The following is a 25,635-nucleotide window of genomic DNA, read 5'->3' on the forward strand; positions in this document are numbered from 1 at the left end:
TAAAGGGACAGGGCCCTAGATGTCAGATGCGTTTCTCCCACAGCAGTCCTGAAAGGCCACTGGGAGCGTATGTGTTTGAACAGCTATGCTGCTGAGAAAAGACCAAGGTGGAAGGATTTGGGGCCTTTGTTGAAAGTTCGCTAGATAACATGCCTGAACTGGAGCCCAGGTAAGCTGCCATAGACAAGGGTTGTTGGGAAACAGTTGGTCAAGCAATCACCTTCAGCCACCTTTATTTCTGGCAGATTCCAGGAGCCTAGAAAGGGGGAAGTTAGGGCATTTCATCTCTCTGAGCCAGTGAGCATTCCCGGCAGATGTGCATAAAGACTGCCCTATTGGCAGCTCAAAGGCCTCATAGGTAAGTGAAAGGCACCGCCCAAACAGGGACTTGAACCCTGGACCCTCAGATTAAAAGTCTGATGCTCTACCGACTGAGCTATCCGGGCTCTCAAAGCTCCTCCTCCATAGCGGTCCAAGCTGCTTGAATCTTGACATGTATGGTGGAAAAAGACCATTCAGCCAAGGGGACCGGGTGCCTGAAAGCACAAGTATTTGGCTTGCCCAGGCTGGCCAATCGTCCTCTCCCGTTTAATTTTCTAGGACAGGTTGAAGATAAAAGGGAGAATCTAACCTGCAACCATGCAGATAGGGTCCAGTCCGGTACAGGTGGAGAACGCCTAAAGTTTCTGCCTTAGTTTTACCTACAGTTCAATGCTCTTTGACCGGAAACAAGGGCCTTGCAAAAAGACACCGCCCGAAAGGCTTCCTTAACCCTGGACCAACACGCTTCCAGTATTCTTAATCAGTGACTGGGTTACAAATAAAGACAGTTCACCTTGAGCCTCATGTTGCCAGGTCCAGCAGAAGAAACCCAGGCAAAAAAACGAGGTAGAGTCCACTCTGGATTACAGGCAAGTGAAGAACGAGCGGCGCGTGCCAATCACTGATTGTTCTACCCAGGCTGCGTGATGACACAAAAGCTCTCTATGGTGTCAATGGGCCCGTGACTCACTTTCTCAACTCTAACGCATCTCAATCTGCATGTAAGAAGCCGTCACTTATCTGCTGTTGAAAACACATTGCTCAGTCTCCTCAGAGACTCTCAAAAATTGCCAGTGCTGACTGTATTTCAAGTCATCGTGGCGGGGTATTGGGAAAAGTTTTCAATTAGCAATAATCACGCCTCAGTTGAACCTCATTGGCTATGATACTGCCACTGCGCAAAGCTAACCAAATCAGTGCCTGCCAACATCTGCCCTTCCTTGGAGGAGAAATTGACATTGAGGAGAGACACATAAGTGTCATCCAGTGGGCCGCTGAGCATTCTGGGACTTGGCATGTTAATGAGACAGGGACGATGCCTAAGTGGGCATTGTTTACCCACTGAATAGTGTTAGCATTTGAAAGAACTAAGGAGAATCTAAAGGGACAGGGCCCTAGATGTCAGATGCGTTTCTCCCACAGCAGTCCTGAAAGGCCACTGGGAGCGTATGTGTTTGAACAGCTATGCTGCTGAGAAAAGACCAAGGTGGAAGGATTTGGGGCCTTTGTTGAAAGTTCGCTAGATAACATGCCTGAACTGGAGCCCAGGTAAGCTGCCATAGACAAGGGTTGTTGGGAAACAGTTGGTCAAGCAATCACCTTCAGCCACCTTTATTTCTGGCAGATTCCAGGAAAGGGGGAAGTTAGGACATTTCATCTCTCTGAGCCAGTGAGCATTCCCGGCAGATGTGCATAAAGACTGCCCTATTGGCAGCTCAAAGGCCTCATAGGTAAGTGAAAGGCACCGCCCGAACAGGGACTTGAACCCTGGACCCTCAGATTAAAAGTCTGATGCTCTACCGACTGAGCTATCCGGGCTCTCAAAGCTCCTCCTCCATAGCGGTCCAAGCTGCTTGAATCTTGACATGTATGGTGGAAAAAGGCCATTCAGCCAAGGGGACCGGGTGCCTGAAAGCACAAGTATTTGGCTTGCCCAGGCTGGCCAATCGTCCTCTCCCGTTTAATTTTCTAGGACAGGTTGAAGATAAAAGGGAGAATCTAACCTGCAACCATGCAGATAGGGTCCAGTCCGGTACAGGTGGAGAACGCCTAAAGTTTCTGCCTTAGTTTTACCTACAGTTCAATGCTCTTTGACCGGAAACAAGGGCCTTGCAAAAAGACACCGCCCGAAAGGCTTCCTTAACCCTGGACCAACACGCTTCCAGTATTCTTAATCAGTGACTGGGTTACAAATAAAGACAGTTCACCTTGAGCCTCATGTTGCCAGGTCCAGCAGAAGAAACCCAGGCAAAAAAACGAGGTAGAGTCCACTCTGGATTACAGGCAAGTGAAGAACGAGCGGCGCGTGCCAATCACTGATTGTTCTACCCAGGCTGTGTGATGACACAAAAGCTCTCTATGGTGTCAATGGGCCCGTGACTCACTTTCTCAACTCTAACGCATCTCAGTCTGCATGTAAGAAGCCGTCACTTATCTGCTGTTGAAAACACATTGCTCAGTCTCCTCAGAGACTCTCAAAAATTGCCAGTGCTGACTGTATTTCAAGTCATCGTGGCGGGGTATTGGGAAAAGTTTTCAATTAGCAATAATCACGCCTCAGTTGAACCTCATTGGCTATGATACTGCCACTGCGCAAAGCTAACCAAATCAGTGCCTGCCAACATCTGCCCTTCCTTGGAGGAGAAATTGACATTGAGGAGAGACACATAAGTGTCATCCAGTGGGCCGCTGAGCATTCTGGGACTTGGCATGTTAATGAGACAGGGACGATGCCTAAGTGGGCATTGTTTACCCACTGAATAGTGTTAGCATTTGAAAGAACTAAGGAGAATCTAAAGGGACAGGGCCCTAGATGTCAGATGCGTTTCTCCCACAGCAGTCCTGAAAGGCCACTGGGAGCGTATGTGTTTGAACAGCTATGCTGCTGAGAAAAGACCAAGGTGGAAGGATTTGGGGCCTTTGTTGAAAGTTCGCTAGATAACATGCCTGAACTGGAGCCCAGGTAAGCTGCCATAGACAAGGGTTGTTGGGAAACAGTTGGTCAAGCAATCACCTTCAGCCACCTTTATTTCTGGCAGATTCCAGGAGCCTAGAAAGGGGGAAGTTAGGGCATTTCATCTCTCTGAGCCAGTGAGCATTCCCGGCAGATGTGCATAAAGACTGCCCTATTGGCAGCTCAAAGGCCTCATAGGTAAGTGAAAGGCACCGCCCAAACAGGGACTTGAACCCTGGACCCTCAGATTAAAAGTCTGATGCTCTACCGACTGAGCTATCCGGGCTCTCAAAGCTCCTCCTCCATAGCGGTCCAAGCTGCTTGAATCTTGACATGTATGGTGGAAAAAGACCATTCAGCCAAGGGGACCGGGTGCCTGAAAGCACAAGTATTTGGCTTGCCCAGGCTGGCCAATCGTCCTCTCCCGTTTAATTTTCTAGGACAGGTTGAAGATAAAAGGGAGAATCTAACCTGCAACCATGCAGATAGGGTCCAGTCCGGTACAGGTGGAGAACGCCTAAAGTTTCTGCCTTAGTTTTACCTACAGTTCAATGCTCTTTGACCGGAAACAAGGGCCTTGCAAAAAGACACCGCCCGAAAGGCTTCCTTAACCCTGGACCAACACGCTTCCAGTATTCTTAATCAGTGACTGGGTTACAAATAAAGACAGTTCACCTTGAGCCTCATGTTGCCAGGTCCAGCAGAAGAAACCCAGGCAAAAAAACGAGGTAGAGTCCACTCTGGATTACAGGCAAGTGAAGAACGAGCGGCGCGTGCCAATCACTGATTGTTCTACCCAGGCTGCGTGATGACACAAAAGCTCTCTATGGTGTCAATGGGCCCGTGACTCACTTTCTCAACTCTAACGCATCTCAGTCTGCATGTAAGAAGCCGTCACTTATCTGCTGTTGAAAACACATTGCTCAGTCTCCTCAGAGACTCTCAAAAATTGCCAGTGCTGACTGTATTTCAAGTCATCGTGGCGGGGTATTGGGAAAAGTTTTCAATTAGCAATAATCACGCCTCAGTTGAACCTCATTGGCTATGATACTGCCACTGCGCAAAGCTAACCAAATCAGTGCCTGCCAACATCTGCCCTTCCTTGGAGGAGAAATTGACATTGAGGAGAGACACATAAGTGTCATCCAGTGGGCCGCTGAGCATTCTGGGACTTGGCATGTTAATGAGACAGGGACGATGCCTAAGTGGGCATTGTTTACCCACTGAATAGTGTTAGCATTTGAAAGAACTAAGGAGAATCTAAAGGGACAGGGCCCTAGATGTCAGATGCGTTTCTCCCACAGCAGTCCTGAAAGGCCACTGGGAGCGTATGTGTTTGAACAGCTATGCTGCTGAGAAAAGACCAAGGTGGAAGGATTTGGGGCCTTTGTTGAAAGTTCGCTAGATAACATGCCTGAACTGGAGCCCAGGTAAGCTGCCATAGACAAGGGTTGTTGGGAAACAGTTGGTCAAGCAATCACCTTCAGCCACCTTTATTTCTGGCAGATTCCAGGAAAGGGGGAAGTTAGGACATTTCATCTCTCTGAGCCAGTGAGCATTCCCGGCAGATGTGCATAAAGACTGCCCTATTGGCAGCTCAAAGGCCTCATAGGTAAGTGAAAGGCACTGCCCGAACAGGGACTTGAACCCTGGACCCTCAGATTAAAAGTCTGATGCTCTACCGACTGAGCTATCCGGGCTCTCAAAGCTCCTCCTCCATAGCGGTCCAAGCTGCTTGAATCTTGACATGTATGGTGGAAAAAGACCATTCAGCCAAGGGGACCGGGTGCCTGAAAGCACAAGTATTTGGCTTGCCCAGGCTGGCCAATCGTCCTCTCCCGTTTAATTTTCTAGGACAGGTTGAAGATAAAAGGGAGAATCTAACCTGCAACCATGCAGATAGGGTCCAGTCCGGTACAGGTGGAGAACGCCTAAAGTTTCTGCCTTAGTTTTACCTACAGTTCAATGCTCTTTGACCGGAAACAAGGGCCTTGCAAAAAGACACCGCCCGAAAGGCTTCCTTAACCCTGGACCAACACGCTTCCAGTATTCTTAATCAGTGACTGGGTTACAAATAAAGACAGTTCACCTTGAGCCTCATGTTGCCAGGTCCAGCAGAAGAAACCCAGGCAAAAAAACGAGGTAGAGTCCACTCTGGATTACAGGCAAATGAAGAACGAGCGGCGCGTGCCAATCACTGATTGTTCTACCCAGGCTGCGTGATGACACAAAAGCTCTCTATGGTGTCAATGGGCCCGTGACTCACTTTCTCAACTCTAACGCATCTCAGTCTGCATGTAAGAAGCCGTCACTTATCTGCTGTTGAAAACACATTGCTCAGTCTCCTCAGAGACTCTCAAAAATTGCCAGTGCTGACTGTATTTCAAGTCATCGTGGCGGGGTATTGGGAAAAGTTTTCAATTAGCAATAATCACGCCTCAGTTGAACCTCATTGGCTATGATACTGCCACTGCGCAAAGCTAACCAAATCAGTGCCTGCCAACATCTGCCCTTCCTTGGAGGAGAAATTGACATTGAGGAGAGACACATAAGTGTCATCCAGTGGGCCGCTGAGCATTCTGGGACTTGGCATGTTAATGAGACAGGGACGATGCCTAAGTGGGCATTGTTTACCCACTGAATAGTGTTAGCATTTGAAAGAACTAAGGAGAATCTAAAGGGACAGGGCCCTAGATGTCAGATGCGTTTCTCCCACAGCAGTCCTGAAAGGCCACTGGGAGCGTATGTGTTTGAACAGCTATGCTGCTGAGAAAAGACCAAGGTGGAAGGATTTGGGGCCTTTGTTGAAAGTTCGCTAGATAACATGCCTGAACTGGAGCCCAGGTAAGCTGCCATAGACAAGGGTTGTTGGGAAACAGTTGGTCAAGCAATCACCTTCAGCCACCTTTATTTCTGGCAGATTCCAGGAGCCTAGAAAGGGGGAAGTTAGGGCATTTCATCTCTCTGAGCCAGTGAGCATTCCCGGCAGATGTGCATAAAGACTGCCCTATTGGCAGCTCAAAGGCCTCATAGGTAAGTGAAAGGCACCGCCCGAACAGGGACTTGAACCCTGGACCCTCAGATTAAAAGTCTGATGCTCTACCGACTGAGCTATCCGGGCTCTCAAAGCTCCTCCTCCATAGCGGTCCAAGCTGCTTGAATCTTGACATGTATGGTGGAAAAAGACCATTCAGCCAAGGGGACCGGGTGCCTGAAAGCACAAGTATTTGGCTTGCCCAGGCTGGCCAATCGTCCTCTCCCGTTTAATTTTCTAGGACAGGTTGAAGATAAAAGGGAGAATCTAACCTGCAACCATGCAGATAGGGTCCAGTCCGGTACAGGTGGAGAACGCCTAAAGTTTCTGCCTTAGTTTTACCTACAGTTCAATGCTCTTTGACCGGAAACAAGGGCCTTGCAAAAAGACACCGCCCGAAAGGCTTCCTTAACCCTGGACCAACACGCTTCCAGTATTCTTAATCAGTGACTGGGTTACAAATAAAGACAGTTCACCTTGAGCCTCATGTTGCCAGGTCCAGCAGAAGAAACCCAGGCAAAAAAACGAGGTAGAGTCCACTCTGGATTACAGGCAAGTGAAGAACGAGCGGCGCGTGCCAATCACTGATTGTTCTACCCAGGCTGCGTGATGACACAAAAGCTCTCTATGGTGTCAATGGGCCCGTGACTCACTTTCTCAACTCTAACGCATCTCAGTCTGCATGTAAGAAGCCGTCACTTATCTGCTGTTGAAAACACATTGCTCAGTCTCCTCAGAGACTCTCAAAAATTGCCAGTGCTGACTGTATTTCAAGTCATCGTGGCGGGGTATTGGGAAAAGTTTTCAATTAGCAATAATCACACCTCAGTTGAACCTCATTGGCTATGATACTGCCACTGCGCAAAGCTAACCAAATCAGTGCTTGCCAACATCTGCCCTTCCTTGGAGGAGAAATTGACATTGAGGAGAGACACATAAGTGTCATCCAGTGGGCCGCTGAGCATTCTGGGACTTGGCATGTTAATGAGACAGGGACGATGCCTAAGTGGGCATTGTTTACCCACTGAATAGTGTTAGCATTTGAAAGAACTAAGGAGAATCTAAAGGGACAGGGCCCTAGATGTCAGATGCGTTTCTCCCACAGCAGTCCTGAAAGGCCACTGGGAGCGTATGTGTTTGAACAGCTATGCTGCTGAGAAAAGACCAAGGTGGAAGGATTTGGGGCCTTTGTTGAAAGTTCGCTAGATAACATGCCTGAACTGGAGCCCAGGTAAGCTGCCATAGACAAGGGTTGTTGGGAAACAGTTGGTCAAGCAATCACCTTCAGCCACCTTTATTTCTGGCAGATTCCAGGAGCCTAGAAAGGGGGAAGTTAGGACATTTCATCTCTCTGAGCCAGTGAGCATTCCCGGCAGATGTGCATAAAGACTGCCCTATTGGCAGCTCAAAGGCCTCATAGGTAAGTGAAAGGCACCGCCCGAACAGGGACTTGAACCCTGGACCCTCAGATTAAAAGTCTGATGCTCTACCGACTGAGCTATCCGGGCTCTCAAAGCCTCTCCATAGCGGTCCAAGCTGCTTGAATCTTGACATGTATGGTGGAAAAAGACCATTCAGCCAAGGGGACCGGGTGCCTGAAAGCACAAGTATTTGGCTTGCCCAGGCTGGCCAATCGTCCTCTCCCGTTTAATTTTCTAGGACAGGTTGAAGATAAAAGGGAGAATCTAACCTGCAACCATGCAGATAGGGTCCAGTCCGGTACAGGTGGAGAACGCCTAAAGTTTCTGCCTTAGTTTTACCTACAGTTCAATGCTCTTTGACCGGAAACAAGGGCCTTGCAAAAAGACACCGCCCGAAAGGCTTCCTTAACCCTGGACCAACACGCTTCCAGTATTCTTAATCAGTGACTGGGTTACAAATAAAGACAGTTCACCTTGAGCCTCATGTTGCCAGGTCCAGCAGAAGAAACCCAGGCAAAAAAACGAGGTAGAGTCCACTCTGGATTACAGGCAAATGAAGAACGAGCGGCGCGTGCCAATCACTGATTGTTCTACCCAGGCTGCGTGATGACACAAAAGCTCTCTATGGTGTCAATGGGCCCGTGACTCACTTTCTCAACTCTAACGCATCTCAGTCTGCATGTAAGAAGCCGTCACTTATCTGCTGTTGAAAACACATTGCTCAGTCTCCTCAGAGACTCTCAAAAATTGCCAGTGCTGACTGTATTTCAAGTCATCGTGGCGGGGTATTGGGAAAAGTTTTCAATTAGCAATAATCACTCTATCGAAAAGCCAGTGGCGTGCAAAACACACCTCAAAAACTTCCACCCGGTGCCAAAAAAAAGTGCCCACACATAGAGAGTGAAACACAAAAACGTGCAACGGGTGTACAGAGTCCTCCACTAGGGAAGGACCTTACCCTGATCCCCCGGGGCGTTAGGCTCCAGACAGGGACTGAGGTACTCAGACAAAGGGTCCATCCGGCTGAAACCAGGCGGACCCCCACAACTGGAAGGACTGCCAAAGCAGACCAACCCAAGTACAGTGGGGCTCTCCCAAAGAGAGACCCCTCAAAGGAGAGGGCAAACCAAGCCAAAAGGCCTATGTCCACCCCCTCCCAAGACTTTCAGAGTAGGCCCGAGGACCCACACCCTACTCGCCACACAGTGACAAAACGTGTATACAAAGACAACCAAAAAAAAGACAAAAAGGTGACAAACAGGGGTAAAAGAAAGAGTGGGGAAGATAGTGAGATGGGAGAGTGAAAGTGGCCATTGTGCTAAACAATGGCCGGCCCTCCGGCCAGGCATAAAAATTTCCCCTGGTCCTGGCCAAAAGGCCCGGCCCAAGAGGCAGGTGCGAAAAACGTGTGTTGTGGTGAAGTGACCATGGTGCCATAAAATCAAGTGCTTTCACACCGTGACTATACGGCACCCCTGAACTGCCACTTCAGGGGCACATTCACCACTGGCTTTTCGAAAAAGCCCTGACCCACAGCCCAGACCACAGCAGCCCCCACCCCAGTCAGAAAGGTATGGAGTTCTGGAAGCTTGGAGAGAGCCCTTGCCATCAGGCTTCACCGTCGTTCCGCCCCTCCTACCTAATTACATTTGGGAAATACTGGCCGCTCCCCCGGTGGGAGCAAGGGGAGCCAGCGTTCTCTCCCAAATAACTGTCCAGAGCTAGAGCTGCCCCAATCCAGGCCAGAAGGCCAGGAACCCGACCCTCCGCCAAGACCGAATGGTTCTCCGTCCCCATCAGAAGGCTTCCCTTTCGGCTACAAACCGCTCCGGGTTACCTTCACTCCAGCAGGTTTTGCATAGCAACCGCAATCCCATCTCTATCTCGCCATAGATCAGGGACAGAAGCAAGCGCCACCTCCTGGAAACTGATAAGAACAGATACTAGATTCGATCTTAGCCAAAGGGCCGAGAAGCAATTAGCAATAATCACGCCTCAGTTGAACCTCATTGGCTATGATACTGCCACTGCGCAAAGCTAACCAAATCAGTGCCTGCCAACATCTGCCCTTCCTTGGAGGAGAAATTGACATTGAGGAGAGACACATAAGTGTCATCCAGTGGGCCGCTGAGCATTCTGGGACTTGGCATGTTAATGAGACAGGGACGATGCCTAAGTGGGCATTGTTTACCCACTGAATAGTGTTAGCATTTGAAAGAACTAAGGAGAATCTAAAGGGACAGGGCCCTAGATGTCAGATGCGTTTCTCCCACAGCAGTCCTGAAAGGCCACTGGGAGCGTATGTGTTTGAACAGCTATGCTGCTGAGAAAAGACCAAGGTGGAAGGATTTGGGGCCTTTGTTGAAAGTTCGCTAGATAACATGCCTGAACTGGAGCCCAGGTAAGCTGCCATAGACAAGGGTTGTTGGGAAACAGTTGGTCAAGCAATCACCTTCAGCCACCTTTATTTCTGGCAGATTCCAGGAAAGGGGGAAGTTAGGACATTTCATCTCTCTGAGCCAGTGAGCATTCCCGGCAGATGTGCATAAAGACTGCCCTATTGGCAGCTCAAAGGCCTCATAGGTAAGTGAAAGGCACCGCCCGAACAGGGACTTGAACCCTGGACCCTCAGATTAAAAGTCTGATGCTCTACCGACTGAGCTATCCGGGCTCTCAAAGCTCCTCCTCCATAGCGGTCCAAGCTGCTTGAATCTTGACATGTATGGTGGAAAAAGACCATTCAGCCAAGGGGACCGGGTGCCTGAAAGCACAAGTATTTGGCTTGCCCAGGCTGGCCAATCGTCCTCTCCCGTTTAATTTTCTAGGACAGGTTGAAGATAAAAGGGAGAATCTAACCTGCAACCATGCAGATAGGGTCCAGTCCGGTACAGGTGGAGAACGCCTAAAGTTTCTGCCTTAGTTTTACCTACAGTTCAATGCTCTTTGACCGGAAACAAGGGCCTTGCAAAAAGACACCGCCCGAAAGGCTTCCTTAACCCTGGACCAACACGCTTCCAGTATTCTTAATCAGTGACTGGGTTACAAATAAAGACAGTTCACCTTGAGCCTCATGTTGCCAGGTCCAGCAGAAGAAACCCAGGCAAAAAAACGAGGTAGAGTCCACTCTGGATTACAGGCAAATGAAGAACGAGCGGCGCGTGCCAATCACTGATTGTTCTACCCAGGCTGCGTGATGACACAAAAGCTCTCTATGGTGTCAATGGGCCCGTGACTCACTTTCTCAACTCTAACGCATCTCAGTCTGCATGTAAGAAGCCGTCACTTATCTGCTGTTGAAAACACATTGCTCAGTCTCCTCAGAGACTCTCAAAAATTGCCAGTGCTGACTGTATTTCAAGTCATCGTGGCGGGGTATTGGGAAAAGTTTTCAATTAGCAATAATCACGCCTCAGTTGAACCTCATTGGCTATGATACTGCCACTGCGCAAAGCTAACCAAATCAGTGCCTGCCAACATCTGCCCTTCCTTGGAGGAGAAATTGACATTGAGGAGAGACACATAAGTGTCATCCAGTGGGCCGCTGAGCATTCTGGGACTTGGCATGTTAATGAGACAGGGACGATGCCTAAGTGGGCATTGTTTACCCACTGAATAGTGTTAGCATTTGAAAGAACTAAGGAGAATCTAAAGGGACAGGGCCCTAGATGTCAGATGCGTTTCTCCCACAGCAGTCCTGAAAGGCCACTGGGAGCGTATGTGTTTGAACAGCTATGCTGCTGAGAAAAGACCAAGGTGGAAGGATTTGGGGCCTTTGTTGAAAGTTCGCTAGATAACATGCCTGAACTGGAGCCCAGGTAAGCTGCCATAGACAAGGGTTGTTGGGAAACAGTTGGTCAAGCAATCACCTTCAGCCACCTTTATTTCTGGCAGATTCCAGGAGCCTAGAAAGGGGGAAGTTAGGGCATTTCATCTCTCTGAGCCAGTGAGCATTCCCGGCAGATGTGCATAAAGACTGCCCTATTGGCAGCTCAAAGGCCTCATAGGTAAGTGAAAGGCACCGCCCGAACAGGGACTTGAACCCTGGACCCTCAGATTAAAAGTCTGATGCTCTACCGACTGAGCTATCCGGGCTCTCAAAGCTCCTCCTCCATAGCGGTCCAAGCTGCTTGAATCTTGACATGTATGGTGGAAAAAGACCATTCAGCCAAGGGGACCGGGTGCCTGAAAGCACAAGTATTTGGCTTGCCCAGGCTGGCCAATCGTCCTCTCCCGTTTAATTTTCTAGGACAGGTTGAAGATAAAAGGGAGAATCTAACCTGCAACCATGCAGATAGGGTCCAGTCCGGTACAGGTGGAGAACGCCTAAAGTTTCTGCCTTAGTTTTACCTACAGTTCAATGCTCTTTGACCGGAAACAAGGGCCTTGCAAAAAGACACCGCCCGAAAGGCTTCCTTAACCCTGGACCAACACGCTTCCAGTATTCTTAATCAGTGACTGGGTTACAAATAAAGACAGTTCACCTTGAGCCTCATGTTGCCAGGTCCAGCAGAAGAAACCCAGGCAAAAAAACGAGGTAGAGTCCACTCTGGATTACAGGCAAGTGAAGAACGAGCGGCGCGTGCCAATCACTGATTGTTCTACCCAGGCTGCGTGATGACACAAAAGCTCTCTATGGTGTCAATGGGCCCGTGACTCACTTTCTCAACTCTAACGCATCTCAGTCTGCATGTAAGAAGCCGTCACTTATCTGCTGTTGAAAACACATTGCTCAGTCTCCTCAGAGACTCTCAAAAATTGCCAGTGCTGACTGTATTTCAAGTCATCGTGGCGGGGTATTGGGAAAAGTTTTCAATTAGCAATAATCACTCTATCGAAAAGCCAGTGGCGTGCAAAACACACCTCAAAAACTTCCACCCGGTGCCAAAAAAAAGTGCCCACACATAGAGAGTGAAACACAAAAACGTGCAACGGGTGTACAGAGTCCTCCACTAGGGAAGGACCTTACCCTGATCCCCCGGGGCGTTAGGCTCCAGACAGGGACTGAGGTACTCAGACAAAGGGTCCATCCGGCCGAAACCAGGCGGACCCCCACAACTGGAAGGACTGCCGAAGCAGACCAACCCAAGTACAGTGGGGCTCTCCCGAAGAGAGACCCCTCAAAGGAGAGGGCGAACCAAGCCAAAAGGCCTATGTCCACCCCCTCCCAAGACTTTCAGAGTAGGCCCGAGGACCCACACCCTACTCGCCACACAGTGACAAAACGTGTATACAAAGACAACCAAAAAAAAGACAAAAAGGTGACAAACAGGGGTAAAAGAAAGAGTGGGGAAGATAGTGAGATGGGAGAGTGAAAGTGGCCATTGTGCTATCCAATGGCCGGCCCTCCGGCCAGGCATAAAAATTTCCCCTGGTCCTGGCCAAAAGGCCCGGCCCAAGAGGCAGGTGCGAAAAACGTGTGTTGTGGTGAAGTGACCATGGTGCCATAAAATCAAGTGCTTTCACACCGTGACTATACGGCACCCCTGAACTGCCACTTCAGGGGCACATTCACCACTGGCTTTTCGAAAAAGCCCTGACCCACAGCCCAGACCACAGCAGCCCCCACCACAGACAGGAAGGATATGGAGATCAGGAAGCCGGAAAGAGCCCTTTACCATCAGGCTCTGCCGTCGCTCCCATCACTCCTCCTAATTACATTCGGGAAGTACTTGCCACTCCCTCCCCCCCTTGCAAGGCAGGAGTAAGCGTTCTCTCCCAAATAACTATCTGGAGCTAGATCCGCCCCAATCCAGGCCAGAAGGCCAGGGTCCCGACCCTCTGGTTCAGACCCCGTGGTTCTCCATCCCCATCAGAAGGCTTCCCTTTCGGCTACAAACCGCTCCAGGTCACCTTCACTCCAGCAGGTTTTGCATAGCAACCGCAATCCCATCTCTATTTCGCCATAGATCAGGGACGGAAGCAAGCGCCACCTCCTGGAAACTGATAAGAATAGATACTACACTTGATCTTCGCCAAAAGGCCAAGAAGCAATTAGCAATAATCACACCTCAGTTGAACCTCATTGGCTATGATACTGCCACTGCGCAAAGCTAACCAAATCAGTGCTTGCCAACATCTGCCCTTCCTTGGAGGAGAAATTGACATTGAGGAGAGACACATAAGTGTCATCCAGTGGGCCGCTGAGCATTCTGGGACTTGGCATGTTAATGAGACAGGGACGATGCCTAAGTGGGCATTGTTTACCCACTGAATAGTGTTAGCATTTGAAAGAACTAAGGAGAATCTAAAGGGACAGGGCCCTAGATGTCAGATGCGTTTCTCCCACAGCAGTCCTGAAAGGCCACTGGGAGCGTATGTGTTTGAACAGCTATGCTGCTGAGAAAAGACCAAGGTGGAAGGATTTGGGGCCTTTGTTGAAAGTTCGCTAGATAACATGCCTGAACTGGAGCCCAGGTAAGCTGCCATAGACAAGGGTTGTTGGGAAACAGTTGGTCAAGCAATCACCTTCAGCCACCTTTATTTCTGGCAGATTCCAGGAGCCTAGAAAGGGGGAAGTTAGGGCATTTCATCTCTCTGAGCCAGTGAGCATTCCCGGCAGATGTGCATAAAGACTGCCCTATTGGCAGCTCAAAGGCCTCATAGGTAAGTGAAAGGCACCGCCCAAACAGGGACTTGAACCCTGGACCCTCAGATTAAAAGTCTGATGCTCTACCGACTGAGCTATCCGGGCTCTCAAAGCTCCTCCTCCATAGCGGTCCAAGCTGCTTGAATCTTGACATGTATGGTGGAAAAAGACCATTCAGCCAAGGGGACCGGGTGCCTGAAAGCACAAGTATTTGGCTTGCCCAGGCTGGCCAATCGTCCTCTCCCGTTTAATTTTCTAGGACAGGTTGAAGATAAAAGGGAGAATCTAACCTGCAACCATGCAGATAGGGTCCAGTCCGGTACAGGTGGAGAACGCCTAAAGTTTCTGCCTTAGTTTTACCTACAGTTCAATGCTCTTTGACCGGAAACAAGGGCCTTGCAAAAAGACACCGCCCGAAAGGCTTCCTTAACCCTGGACCAACACGCTTCCAGTATTCTTAATCAGTGACTGGGTTACAAATAAAGACAGTTCACCTTGAGCCTCATGTTGCCAGGTCCAGCAGAAGAAACCCAGGCAAAAAAACGAGGTAGAGTCCACTCTGGATTACAGGCAAGTGAAGAACGAGCGGCGCGTGCCAATCACTGATTGTTCTACCCAGGCTGCGTGATGACACAAAAGCTCTCTATGGTGTCAATGGGCCCGTGACTCACTTTCTCAACTCTAACGCATCTCAGTCTGCATGTAAGAAGCCGTCACTTATCTGCTGTTGAAAACACATTGCTCAGTCTCCTCAGAGACTCTCAAAAATTGCCAGTGCTGACTGTATTTCAAGTCATCGTGGCGGGGTATTGGGAAAAGTTTTCAATTAGCAATAATCACGCCTCAGTTGAACCTCATTGGCTATGATACTGCCACTGCGCAAAGCTAACCAAATCAGTGCCTGCCAACATCTGCCCTTCCTTGGAGGAGAAATTGACATTGAGGAGAGACACATAAGTGTCATCCAGTGGGCCGCTGAGCATTCTGGGACTTGGCATGTTAATGAGACAGGGACGATGCCTAAGTGGGCATTGTTTACCCACTGAATAGTGTTAGCATTTGAAAGAACTAAGGAGAATCTAAAGGGACAGGGCCCTAGATGTCAGATGCGTTTCTCCCACAGCAGTCCTGAAAGGCCACTGGGAGCGTATGTGTTTGAACAGCTATGCTGCTGAGAAAAGACCAAGGTGGAAGGATTTGGGGCCTTTGTTGAAAGTTCGCTAGATAACATGCCTGAACTGGAGCCCAGGTAAGCTGCCATAGACAAGGGTTGTTGGGAAACAGTTGGTCAAGCAATCACCTTCAGCCACCTTTATTTCTGGCAGATTCCAGGAAAGGGGGAAGTTAGGACATTTCATCTCTCTGAGCCAGTGAGCATTCCCGGCAGATGTGCATAAAGACTGCCCTATTGGCAGCTCAAAGGCCTCATAGGTAAGTGAAAGGCACCGCCCGAACAGGGACTTGAACCCTGGACCCTCAGATTAAAAGTCTGATGCTCTACCGACTGAGCTATCCGGGCTCTCAAAGCTCCTCCTCCATAGCGGTCCAAGCTGCTTGAATCTTGACATGTATGGTGGAAAAAGGCCATTCAGCCAAGGGGACCGGGTGCCTGAAAGCACAAGTATTTGGCTTGCCCAGGCTGGCCAATCGTCCTCTCCCGTTTAATTTTCTAGGACAGGTTGAAGATAAAAGGGAGAATCTAACCTGCAACCATGCAGATAGGGTCCAGTCCGGTACAGGTGGAGAACGCCTAAAGTTTCTGCCTTAGTTTTACCTACAGTTCAATGCTCTTTGACCGGAAACAAGGGCCTTGCAAAAAGACACCGCCCGAAAGGCTTCCTTAACCCTGGACCAACACGCTTCCAGTATTCTTAATCAGTGACTGGGTTACAAATAAAGACAGTTCACCTTGAGCCTCATGTTGCCAGGTCCAGCAGAAGAAACCCAGGCAAAAAAACGAGGTAGAGTCCACTCTGGATTACAGGCAAGTGAAGAACGAGCGGCGCGTGCCAATCACTGATTGTTCTACCCAGGCTGCGTGATGACACAAAAGCTCTCTATGGTGTCAATGGGCCCGTGACTCACTTTCTCAACTCTAACGCATCTCAGTCTGCATGTAAGAAGCCGTCACTTATCTGCTGTTGAAAACACATTGCTCAGTCTCCTCAGAGACTCTCAAAAATTGCCAGTGCTGACTGTATTTCAAGTCATCGTGGCGGGGTATTGGGAAAAGTTTTCAATTAGCAATAATCACGCCTCAGTTGAACCTCATTGGCTATGATACTGCCACTGCGCAAAGCTAACCAAATCAGTGCCTGCCAACATCTGCCCTTCCTTGGAGGAGAAATTGACATTGAGGAGAGACACATAAGTGTCATCCAGTGGGCCGCTGAGCATTCTGGGACTTGGCATGTTAATGAGACAGGGACGATGCCTAAGTGGGCATTGTTTACCCACTGAATAGTGTTAGCATTTGAAAGAACTAAGGAGAATCTAAAGGGACAGGGCCCTAGATGTCAGATGCGTTTCTCCCACAGCAGTCCTGAAAGGCCACTGGGAGCGTATGTGTTTGAACAGCTATGCTGCTGAGAAAAGACCAAGGTGGAAGGATTTGGGGCCTTTGTTGAAAGTTCGCTAGATAACATGCCTGAACTGGAGCCCAGGTAAGCTGCCATAGACAAGGGTTGTTGGGAAACAGTTGGTCAAGCAATCACCTTCAGCCACCTTTATTTCTGGCAGATTCCAGGAGCCTAGAAAGGGGGAAGTTAGGGCATTTCATCTCTCTGAGCCAGTGAGCATTCCCGGCAGATGTGCATAAAGACTGCCCTATTGGCAGCTCAAAGGCCTCATAGGTAAGTGAAAGGCACCGCCCAAACAGGGACTTGAACCCTGGACCCTCAGATTAAAAGTCTGATGCTCTACCGACTGAGCTATCCGGGCTCTCAAAGCTCCTCCTCCATAGCGGTCCAAGCTGCTTGAATCTTGACATGTATGGTGGAAAAAGACCATTCAGCCAAGGGGACCGGGTGCCTGAAAGCACAAGTATTTGGCTTGCCCAGGCTGGCCAATCGTCCTCTCCCGTTTAATTTTCTAGGACAGGTTGAAGATAAAAGGGAGAATCTAACCTGCAACCATGCAGATAGGGTCCAGTCCGGTACAGGTGGAGAACGCCTAAAGTTTCTGCCTTAGTTTTACCTACAGTTCAATGCTCTTTGACCGGAAACAAGGGCCTTGCAAAAAGACACCGCCCGAAAGGCTTCCTTAACCCTGGACCAACACGCTTCCAGTATTCTTAATCAGTGACTGGGTTACAAATAAAGACAGTTCACCTTGAGCCTCATGTTGCCAGGTCCAGCAGAAGAAACCCAGGCAAAAAAACGAGGTAGAGTCCACTCTGGATTACAGGCAAGTGAAGAACGAGCGGCGCGTGCCAATCACTGATTGTTCTACCCAGGCTGCGTGATGACACAAAAGCTCTCTATGGTGTCAATGGGCCCGTGACTCACTTTCTCAACTCTAACGCATCTCAGTCTGCATGTAAGAAGCCGTCACTTATCTGCTGTTGAAAACACATTGCTCAGTCTCCTCAGAGACTCTCAAAAATTGCCAGTGCTGACTGTATTTCAAGTCATCGTGGCGGGGTATTGGGAAAAGTTTTCAATTAGCAATAATCACGCCTCAGTTGAACCTCATTGGCTATGATACTGCCACTGCGCAAAGCTAACCAAATCAGTGCCTGCCAACATCTGCCCTTCCTTGGAGGAGAAATTGACATTGAGGAGAGACACATAAGTGTCATCCAGTGGGCCGCTGAGCATTCTGGGACTTGGCATGTTAATGAGACAGGGACGATGCCTAAGTGGGCATTGTTTACCCACTGAATAGTGTTAGCATTTGAAAGAACTAAGGAGAATCTAAAGGGACAGGGCCCTAGATGTCAGATGCGTTTCTCCCACAGCAGTCCTGAAAGGCCACTGGGAGCGTATGTGTTTGAACAGCTATGCTGCTGAGAAAAGACCAAGGTGGAAGGATTTGGGGCCTTTGTTGAAAGTTCGCTAGATAACATGCCTGAACTGGAGCCCAGGTAAGCTGCCATAGACAAGGGTTGTTGGGAAACAGTTGGTCAAGCAATCACCTTCAGCCACCTTTATTTCTGGCAGATTCCAGGAAAGGGGGAAGTTAGGACATTTCATCTCTCTGAGCCAGTGAGCATTCCCGGCAGATGTGCATAAAGACTGCCCTATTGGCAGCTCAAAGGCCTCATAGGTAAGTGAAAGGCACTGCCCGAACAGGGACTTGAACCCTGGACCCTCAGATTAAAAGTCTGATGCTCTACCGACTGAGCTATCCGGGCTCTCAAAGCTCCTCCTCCATAGCGGTCCAAGCTGCTTGAATCTTGACATGTATGGTGGAAAAAGACCATTCAGCCAAGGGGACCGGGTGCCTGAAAGCACAAGTATTTGGCTTGCCCAGGCTGGCCAATCGTCCTCTCCCGTTTAATTTTCTAGGACAGGTTGAAGATAAAAGGGAGAATCTAACCTGCAACCATGCAGATAGGGTCCAGTCCGGTACAGGTGGAGAACGCCTAAAGTTTCTGCCTTAGTTTTACCTACAGTTCAATGCTCTTTGACCGGAAACAAGGGCCTTGCAAAAAGACACCGCCCGAAAGGCTTCCTTAACCCTGGACCAACACGCTTCCAGTATTCTTAATCAGTGACTGGGTTACAAATAAAGACAGTTCACCTTGAGCCTCATGTTGCCAGGTCCAGCAGAAGAAACCCAGGCAAAAAAACGAGGTAGAGTCCACTCTGGATTACAGGCAAATGAAGAACGAGCGGCGCGTGCCAATCACTGATTGTTCTACCCAGGCTGCGTGATGACACAAAAGCTCTCTATGGTGTCAATGGGCCCGTGACTCACTTTCTCAACTCTAACGCATCTCAGTCTGCATGTAAGAAGCCGTCACTTATCTGCTGTTGAAAACACATTGCTCAGTCTCCTCAGAGACTCTCAAAAATTGCCAGTGCTGACTGTATTTCAAGTCATCGTGGCGGGGTATTGGGAAAAGTTTTCAATTAGCAATAATCACGCCTCAGTTGAACCTCATTGGCTATGATACTGCCACTGCGCAAAGCTAACCAAATCAGTGCCTGCCAACATCTGCCCTTCCTTGGAGGAGAAATTGACATTGAGGAGAGACACATAAGTGTCATCCAGTGGGCCGCTGAGCATTCTGGGACTTGGCATGTTAATGAGACAGGGACGATGCCTAAGTGGGCATTGTTTACCCACTGAATAGTGTTAGCATTTGAAAGAACTAAGGAGAATCTAAAGGGACAGGGCCCTAGATGTCAGATGCGTTTCTCCCACAGCAGTCCTGAAAGGCCACTGGGAGCGTATGTGTTTGAACAGCTATGCTGCTGAGAAAAGACCAAGGTGGAAGGATTTGGGGCCTTTGTTGAAAGTTCGCTAGATAACATGCCTGAACTGGAGCCCAGGTAAGCTGCCATAGACAAGGGTTGTTGGGAAACAGTTGGTCAAGCAATCACCTTCAGCCACCTTTATTTCTGGCAGATTCCAGGAGCCTAGAAAGGGGGAAGTTAGGGCATTTCATCTCTCTGAGCCAGTGAGCATTCCCGGCAGATGTGCATAAAGACTGCCCTATTGGCAGCTCAAAGGCCTCATAGGTAAGTGAAAGGCACCGCCCGAACAGGGACTTGAACCCTGGACCCTCAGATTAAAAGTCTGATGCTCTACCGACTGAGCTATCCGGGCTCTCAAAGCTCCTCCTCCATAGCGGTCCAAGCTGCTTGAATCTTGACATGTATGGTGGAAAAAGACCATTCAGCCAAGGGGACCGGGTGCCTGAAAGCACAAGTATTTGGCTTGCCCAGGCTGGCCAATCGTCCTCTCCCGTTTAATTTTCTAGGACAGGTTGAAGATAAAAGGGAGAATCTAACCTGCAACCATGCAGATAGGGTCCAGTCCGGTACAGGTGGAGAACGCCTAAAGTTTCTGCCTTAGTTTTACCTACAGTTCAATGCTCTTTGACCGGAAACAAGGGCCTTGCAAAAAGACACCGCCCGAAAGGCTTCCTTAACCCTGGACCAACACGCTTCCAGTATTCTTAATCAGTGACTGGGTTACAAATAAAGACAGTTCACCTTGAGCCTCATGTTGCCAGGTCCAGCAGAAGAAACCCAGGCAAAAAAACGAGGTAGAGTCCACTCTGGATTACAGGCAAGTGAAGAACGAGCGGCGCGTGCCAATCACTGATTGTTCTACCCAGGCTGCGTGATGACACAAAAGCTCTCTATGGTGTCAATGGGCCCGTGACTCACTTTCTCAACTCTAACGCATCTCAGTCTGCATGTAAGAAGCCGTCACTTATCTGCTGTTGAAAACACATTGCTCAGTCTCCTCAGAGACTCTCAAAAATTGCCAGTGCTGACTGTATTTCAAGTCATCGTGGCGGGGTATTGGGAAAAGTTTTCAATTAGCAATAATCACACCTCAGTTGAACCTCATTGGCTATGATACTGCCACTGCGCAAAGCTAACCAAATCAGTGCTTGCCAACATCTGCCCTTCCTTGGAGGAGAAATTGACATTGAGGAGAGACACATAAGTGTCATCCAGTGGGCCGCTGAGCATTCTGGGACTTGGCATGTTAATGAGACAGGGACGATGCCTAAGTGGGCATTGTTTACCCACTGAATAGTGTTAGCATTTGAAAGAACTAAGGAGAATCTAAAGGGACAGGGCCCTAGATGTCAGATGCGTTTCTCCCACAGCAGTCCTGAAAGGCCACTGGGAGCGTATGTGTTTGAACAGCTATGCTGCTGAGAAAAGACCAAGGTGGAAGGATTTGGGGCCTTTGTTGAAAGTTCGCTAGATAACATGCCTGAACTGGAGCCCAGGTAAGCTGCCATAGACAAGGGTTGTTGGGAAACAGTTGGTCAAGCAATCACCTTCAGCCACCTTTATTTCTGGCAGATTCCAGGAGCCTAGAAAGGGGGAAGTTAGGACATTTCATCTCTCTGAGCCAGTGAGCATTCCCGGCAGATGTGCATAAAGACTGCCCTATTGGCAGCTCAAAGGCCTCATAGGTAAGTGAAAGGCACCGCCCGAACAGGGACTTGAACCCTGGACCCTCAGATTAAAAGTCTGATGCTCTACCGACTGAGCTATCCGGGCTCTCAAAGCCTCTCCATAGCGGTCCAAGCTGCTTGAATCTTGACATGTATGGTGGAAAAAGACCATTCAGCCAAGGGGACCGGGTGCCTGAAAGCACAAGTATTTGGCTTGCCCAGGCTGGCCAATCGTCCTCTCCCGTTTAATTTTCTAGGACAGGTTGAAGATAAAAGGGAGAATCTAACCTGCAACCATGCAGATAGGGTCCAGTCCGGTACAGGTGGAGAACGCCTAAAGTTTCTGCCTTAGTTTTACCTACAGTTCAATGCTCTTTGACCGGAAACAAGGGCCTTGCAAAAAGACACCGCCCGAAAGGCTTCCTTAACCCTGGACCAACACGCTTCCAGTATTCTTAATCAGTGACTGGGTTACAAATAAAGACAGTTCACCTTGAGCCTCATGTTGCCAGGTCCAGCAGAAGAAACCCAGGCAAAAAAACGAGGTAGAGTCCACTCTGGATTACAGGCAAATGAAGAACGAGCGGCGCGTGCCAATCACTGATTGTTCTACCCAGGCTGCGTGATGACACAAAAGCTCTCTATGGTGTCAATGGGCCCGTGACTCACTTTCTCAACTCTAACGCATCTCAGTCTGCATGTAAGAAGCCGTCACTTATCTGCTGTTGAAAACACATTGCTCAGTCTCCTCAGAGACTCTCAAAAATTGCCAGTGCTGACTGTATTTCAAGTCATCGTGGCGGGGTATTGGGAAAAGTTTTCAATTAGCAATAATCACTCTATCGAAAAGCCAGTGGCGTGCAAAACACACCTCAAAAACTTCCACCCGGTGCCAAAAAAAAGTGCCCACACATAGAGAGTGAAACACAAAAACGTGCAACGGGTGTACAGAGTCCTCCACTAGGGAAGGACCTTACCCTGATCCCCCGGGGCGTTAGGCTCCAGACAGGGACTGAGGTACTCAGACAAAGGGTCCATCCGGCTGAAACCAGGCGGACCCCCACAACTGGAAGGACTGCCAAAGCAGACCAACCCAAGTACAGTGGGGCTCTCCCAAAGAGAGACCCCTCAAAGGAGAGGGCAAACCAAGCCAAAAGGCCTATGTCCACCCCCTCCCAAGACTTTCAGAGTAGGCCCGAGGACCCACACCCTACTCGCCACACAGTGACAAAACGTGTATACAAAGACAACCAAAAAAAAGACAAAAAGGTGACAAACAGGGGTAAAAGAAAGAGTGGGGAAGATAGTGAGATGGGAGAGTGAAAGTGGCCATTGTGCTAAACAATGGCCGGCCCTCCGGCCAGGCATAAAAATTTCCCCTGGTCCTGGCCAAAAGGCCCGGCCCAAGAGGCAGGTGCGAAAAACGTGTGTTGTGGTGAAGTGACCATGGTGCCATAAAATCAAGTGCTTTCACACCGTGACTATACGGCACCCCTGAACTGCCACTTCAGGGGCACATTCACCACTGGCTTTTCGAAAAAGCCCTGACCACCCAGCCCAGACCACAACAGACCCCACCACAGACAGGAAGGATATGGAGATCAGGAAGCCGGAAAGAGCCCTTTACCATCAGGCTCTGCCGTCACTCCCATCACTCCTCCTAATTACATTCGGGAAGTACTTGCCACTCCCTCCCCCCCTTGCAAGGCAGGAGTAAGCGTTCTCTCCCAAATAACTGTCTGGAGCTAGATCCGCCCCAATCCAGGCCAGAAGGCCAGGGTCCCGACCCCGTGGTTCTCCATCCCCATCAGAAGGCTTCCCTTTCGGCTACAAACCGCTCCAGGTCACCTTCACTCCAGCAGGTTTTGCATAGCAACCGCAATCCCATCTCTATTTCGCCATAGATCAGGGACAGAAGCAAGCGCCACCTCCTGGAAACTGATAAGAATAGATGCTACACTTGATCTTCGCCAAAAGGCCGAGAAGCAATTAGCAATAATCACGCCTCAGTTGAACCTCATTGGCTATGATACTGCCACTGCGCAAAGCTAACCAAATCAGTGCCTGCCAACATCTGCCCTTCCTTGGAGGAGAAATTGACATTGAGGAGAGACACATAAGTGTCATCCAGTGGGCCGCTGAGCATTCTGGGACTTGGCATGTTAATGAGACAGGGACGATGCCTAAGTGGGCATTGTTTACCCACTGAATAGTGTTAGCATTTGAAAGAACTAAGGAGAATCTAAAGGGACAGGGCCCTAGATGTCAGATGCGTTTCTCCCACAGCAGTCCTGAAAGGCCACTGGGAGCGTATGTGTTTGAACAGCTATGCTGCTGAGAAAAGACCAAGGTGGAAGGATTTGGGGCCTTAGTTGAAAGTTCGCTAGATAACATGCCTGAACTGGAGCCCAGGTAAGCTGCCATAGACAAGGGTTGTTGGGAAACAGTTGGTCAAGCAATCACCTTCAGCCACCTTTATTTCTGGCAGATTCCAGGAGCCTAGAAAGGGGGAAGTTAGGACATTTCATCTCTCTGAGCCAGTGAGCATTCCCGGCAGATGTGCATAAAGACTGCCCTATTGGCAGCTCAAAGGCCTCATAGGTAAGTGAAAGGCACCGCCCGAACAGGGACTTGAACCCTGGACCCTCAGATTAAAAGTCCGATGCTCTACCGACTGAGCTATCCGGGCTCTCAAAGCTCCTCCTCCATAGTGGTCCAAGCTGCTTGAATCTTGACATGTATGGTGGAAAAAGACCATTCAGCCAAGGGGACCGGGTGCCTGAAAGCACAAGTATTTGGCTTGCCCAGGCTGGCCAATCGTCCTCTCCCGTTTAATTTTCTAGGACAGGTTGAAGATAAAAGGGAGAATCTAACCTGCAACCATGCAGATAGGGTCCAGTCCGGTACAGGTGGAGAACGCCTAAAGTTTCTGCCTTAGTTTTACCTACAGTTCAATGCTCTTTGACCGGAAACAAGGGCCTTGCAAAAAGACACCGCCCGAAAGGCTTCCTTAACCCTGGACCAACACGCTTCCAGTATTCTTAATCAGTGACTGGGTTACAAATAAAGACAGTTCACCTTGAGCCTCATGTTGCCAGGTCCAGCAGAAGAAACCCAGGCAAAAAAACGAGGTAGAGTCCACTCTGGATTACAGGCAAATGAAGAACGAGCGGCGCGTGCCAATCACTGATTGTTCTACCCAGGCTGCGTGATGACACAAAAGCTCTCTATGGTGTCAATGGGCCCGTGACTCACTTTCTCAACTCTAACGCATCTCAGTCTGCATGTAAGAAGCCGTCACTTATCTGCTGTTGAAAACACATTGCTCAGTCTCCTCAGAGACTCTCAAAAATTGCCAGTGCTGACTGTATTTCAAGTCATCGTGGCGGGGTATTGGGAAAAGTTTTCAATTAGCAATAATCACTCTATCGAAAAGCCAGTGGCGTGCAAAACACACCTCAAAAACTTCCACCCGGTGCCAAAAAAAAGTGCCCACACATAGAGAGTGAAACACAAAAACGTGCAACGGGTGTACAGAGTCCTCCACTAGGGAAGGACCTTACCCTGATCCCCCGGGGCGTTAGGCTCCGGACAGGGACTGAGGTACTCAGACAAAGGGTCCATCTGGCCGAAACCAGGCGGACCCCCACAACTGGAAGGACTGCCGAAGCAGACCAACCCAAGTACAGTGGGGCTCTCCCGAAGAGAGACCCCTCAAAGGAGAGGGCGAACCAAGCCAAAAGGCCTATGTCCACCCCCTCCCAAGACTTTCAGAGTAGGCCCGAGGACCCACACCCTACTCGCCACACAGTGACAAACGTGTATACAAAACAACCAAAAAAAGGACAAAAAGGTGACAAACAGGGGTAAAAGAAAGAGTGGGGAAGATAGTGAGATGGGAGAGTGAAAGTGGCCATTGTGCTATACAATGGCCGGCCCTCCGGCCAGGCATAAAAATTTCCCCTGGTCCTGGCCAAAAGGCCCGGCCCAAGAGGCAGGTGCGAAAAACGTGTGTTGTGGTGAAGTGACCATGGTGCCATAAAATCAAGTGCTTTCACACCGTGACTATACGGCACCCCTGAACTGCCACTTCAGGGGCACATTCATCACTGGCTTTTCGAAAAAGCCCTGACCCACAGCCCAGACCACAGCAGCCCCCACCCCAGGCAGAAAGGTATGGAGTTCTGGAAGCTTGGAGAGAGCCCTTGCCATCAGGCTTCACCGTCGTTCCATCCCTCCTACCTAATTACATTTGGGAAATACTGGCCGCTCCCCCGGTGGGAGCAAGGGGAGCCAGCGTTCTCTCCCAAATAACTGTCCAGAGCTAGAGCTGCCCCAATCCAGGCCAGAAGGCCAGGATCCCGACCCTCCGCCAAGACCGAATGGTTCTCCGTCCCCATCAGAAGGCTTCCCTTTCGGCTACAAACCGCTCCGGGTTACCTTCACTCCAGCAGGTTTTGCATAGCAACCGCAATCCCATCTCTATCTCGCCATAGATCAGGGACAGAA

The 25,635-nt window shown here is 49.6% G+C and overlaps 21 non-coding genes and 7 pseudogenes across 21 annotated transcripts; all 28 read right to left on the reverse strand.

Moving 5' to 3' along the window:
• Positions 1–1,087: 1,087 nt before the first annotated feature.
• On the reverse strand, positions 1,088–1,228 carry LOC141135079 (U4 spliceosomal RNA). Its single transcript, XR_012243378.1, has one exon. It is a non-coding gene; the product is annotated as a U4 spliceosomal RNA (small nuclear RNA).
• Positions 1,229–1,787: 559 nt separating this feature from the next.
• TRNAK-UUU (transfer RNA lysine (anticodon UUU)) lies at positions 1,788–1,860 on the reverse strand. Its single transcript has one exon. It is a non-coding gene; the product is annotated as a tRNA-Lys (tRNA).
• Positions 1,861–2,501: 641 nt separating this feature from the next.
• LOC141135080 (U4 spliceosomal RNA) lies at positions 2,502–2,642 on the reverse strand. Its single transcript, XR_012243379.1, has one exon. It is a non-coding gene; the product is annotated as a U4 spliceosomal RNA (small nuclear RNA).
• Positions 2,643–3,922: 1,280 nt separating this feature from the next.
• Positions 3,923–4,063, reverse strand: LOC141135082 (U4 spliceosomal RNA). Its single transcript, XR_012243380.1, has one exon. It is a non-coding gene; the product is annotated as a U4 spliceosomal RNA (small nuclear RNA).
• Positions 4,064–4,622: 559 nt separating this feature from the next.
• Positions 4,623–4,695, reverse strand: TRNAK-UUU (transfer RNA lysine (anticodon UUU)). The gene has a single exon. It is a non-coding gene; the product is annotated as a tRNA-Lys (tRNA).
• A 641-nt stretch (positions 4,696–5,336) lies between these two features.
• Positions 5,337–5,477, reverse strand: LOC141135083 (U4 spliceosomal RNA). The gene has a single exon (XR_012243381.1). It is a non-coding gene; the product is annotated as a U4 spliceosomal RNA (small nuclear RNA).
• Positions 5,478–6,043: 566 nt separating this feature from the next.
• Positions 6,044–6,116, reverse strand: TRNAK-UUU (transfer RNA lysine (anticodon UUU)). The gene has a single exon. It is a non-coding gene; the product is annotated as a tRNA-Lys (tRNA).
• A 641-nt stretch (positions 6,117–6,757) lies between these two features.
• Positions 6,758–6,898, reverse strand: LOC141135248 (U4 spliceosomal RNA). The gene has a single exon (XR_012243529.1). It is a non-coding gene; the product is annotated as a U4 spliceosomal RNA (small nuclear RNA).
• A 566-nt stretch (positions 6,899–7,464) lies between these two features.
• TRNAK-UUU (transfer RNA lysine (anticodon UUU)) lies at positions 7,465–7,537 on the reverse strand. The gene has a single exon. It is a non-coding gene; the product is annotated as a tRNA-Lys (tRNA).
• Positions 7,538–8,175: 638 nt separating this feature from the next.
• LOC141135593 (U4 spliceosomal RNA) lies at positions 8,176–8,297 on the reverse strand (annotated as a pseudogene).
• A 1,127-nt stretch (positions 8,298–9,424) lies between these two features.
• LOC141135415 (U4 spliceosomal RNA) lies at positions 9,425–9,489 on the reverse strand (annotated as a pseudogene).
• Positions 9,490–10,048: 559 nt separating this feature from the next.
• TRNAK-UUU (transfer RNA lysine (anticodon UUU)) lies at positions 10,049–10,121 on the reverse strand. The gene has a single exon. It is a non-coding gene; the product is annotated as a tRNA-Lys (tRNA).
• A 641-nt stretch (positions 10,122–10,762) lies between these two features.
• Positions 10,763–10,903, reverse strand: LOC141135084 (U4 spliceosomal RNA). The gene has a single exon (XR_012243382.1). It is a non-coding gene; the product is annotated as a U4 spliceosomal RNA (small nuclear RNA).
• A 566-nt stretch (positions 10,904–11,469) lies between these two features.
• On the reverse strand, positions 11,470–11,542 carry TRNAK-UUU (transfer RNA lysine (anticodon UUU)). Its single transcript has one exon. It is a non-coding gene; the product is annotated as a tRNA-Lys (tRNA).
• Positions 11,543–12,183: 641 nt separating this feature from the next.
• On the reverse strand, positions 12,184–12,305 carry LOC141135594 (U4 spliceosomal RNA; annotated as a pseudogene).
• Positions 12,306–13,437: 1,132 nt separating this feature from the next.
• On the reverse strand, positions 13,438–13,502 carry LOC141135480 (U4 spliceosomal RNA; annotated as a pseudogene).
• A 1,280-nt stretch (positions 13,503–14,782) lies between these two features.
• On the reverse strand, positions 14,783–14,923 carry LOC141135085 (U4 spliceosomal RNA). Its single transcript, XR_012243383.1, has one exon. It is a non-coding gene; the product is annotated as a U4 spliceosomal RNA (small nuclear RNA).
• Positions 14,924–15,482: 559 nt separating this feature from the next.
• Positions 15,483–15,555, reverse strand: TRNAK-UUU (transfer RNA lysine (anticodon UUU)). Its single transcript has one exon. It is a non-coding gene; the product is annotated as a tRNA-Lys (tRNA).
• A 641-nt stretch (positions 15,556–16,196) lies between these two features.
• On the reverse strand, positions 16,197–16,337 carry LOC141135086 (U4 spliceosomal RNA). Its single transcript, XR_012243384.1, has one exon. It is a non-coding gene; the product is annotated as a U4 spliceosomal RNA (small nuclear RNA).
• A 1,280-nt stretch (positions 16,338–17,617) lies between these two features.
• On the reverse strand, positions 17,618–17,758 carry LOC141135087 (U4 spliceosomal RNA). Its single transcript, XR_012243385.1, has one exon. It is a non-coding gene; the product is annotated as a U4 spliceosomal RNA (small nuclear RNA).
• Positions 17,759–18,317: 559 nt separating this feature from the next.
• On the reverse strand, positions 18,318–18,390 carry TRNAK-UUU (transfer RNA lysine (anticodon UUU)). Its single transcript has one exon. It is a non-coding gene; the product is annotated as a tRNA-Lys (tRNA).
• A 641-nt stretch (positions 18,391–19,031) lies between these two features.
• On the reverse strand, positions 19,032–19,172 carry LOC141135088 (U4 spliceosomal RNA). Its single transcript, XR_012243386.1, has one exon. It is a non-coding gene; the product is annotated as a U4 spliceosomal RNA (small nuclear RNA).
• A 566-nt stretch (positions 19,173–19,738) lies between these two features.
• TRNAK-UUU (transfer RNA lysine (anticodon UUU)) lies at positions 19,739–19,811 on the reverse strand. Its single transcript has one exon. It is a non-coding gene; the product is annotated as a tRNA-Lys (tRNA).
• A 641-nt stretch (positions 19,812–20,452) lies between these two features.
• LOC141135249 (U4 spliceosomal RNA) lies at positions 20,453–20,593 on the reverse strand. The gene has a single exon (XR_012243530.1). It is a non-coding gene; the product is annotated as a U4 spliceosomal RNA (small nuclear RNA).
• A 566-nt stretch (positions 20,594–21,159) lies between these two features.
• TRNAK-UUU (transfer RNA lysine (anticodon UUU)) lies at positions 21,160–21,232 on the reverse strand. Its single transcript has one exon. It is a non-coding gene; the product is annotated as a tRNA-Lys (tRNA).
• A 638-nt stretch (positions 21,233–21,870) lies between these two features.
• Positions 21,871–21,992, reverse strand: LOC141135595 (U4 spliceosomal RNA; annotated as a pseudogene).
• Positions 21,993–23,111: 1,119 nt separating this feature from the next.
• On the reverse strand, positions 23,112–23,176 carry LOC141135345 (U4 spliceosomal RNA; annotated as a pseudogene).
• A 1,280-nt stretch (positions 23,177–24,456) lies between these two features.
• LOC141135596 (U4 spliceosomal RNA) lies at positions 24,457–24,578 on the reverse strand (annotated as a pseudogene).
• Positions 24,579–25,635: the final 1,057 nt, after the last annotated feature.

This window comes from Aquarana catesbeiana, linkage group LG03 (assembly GCF_042186555.1).
Source record: "Aquarana catesbeiana isolate 2022-GZ linkage group LG03, ASM4218655v1, whole genome shotgun sequence".
In the NCBI taxonomy this organism is placed as follows: Eukaryota; Metazoa; Chordata; class Amphibia; order Anura; family Ranidae; genus Aquarana; species Aquarana catesbeiana.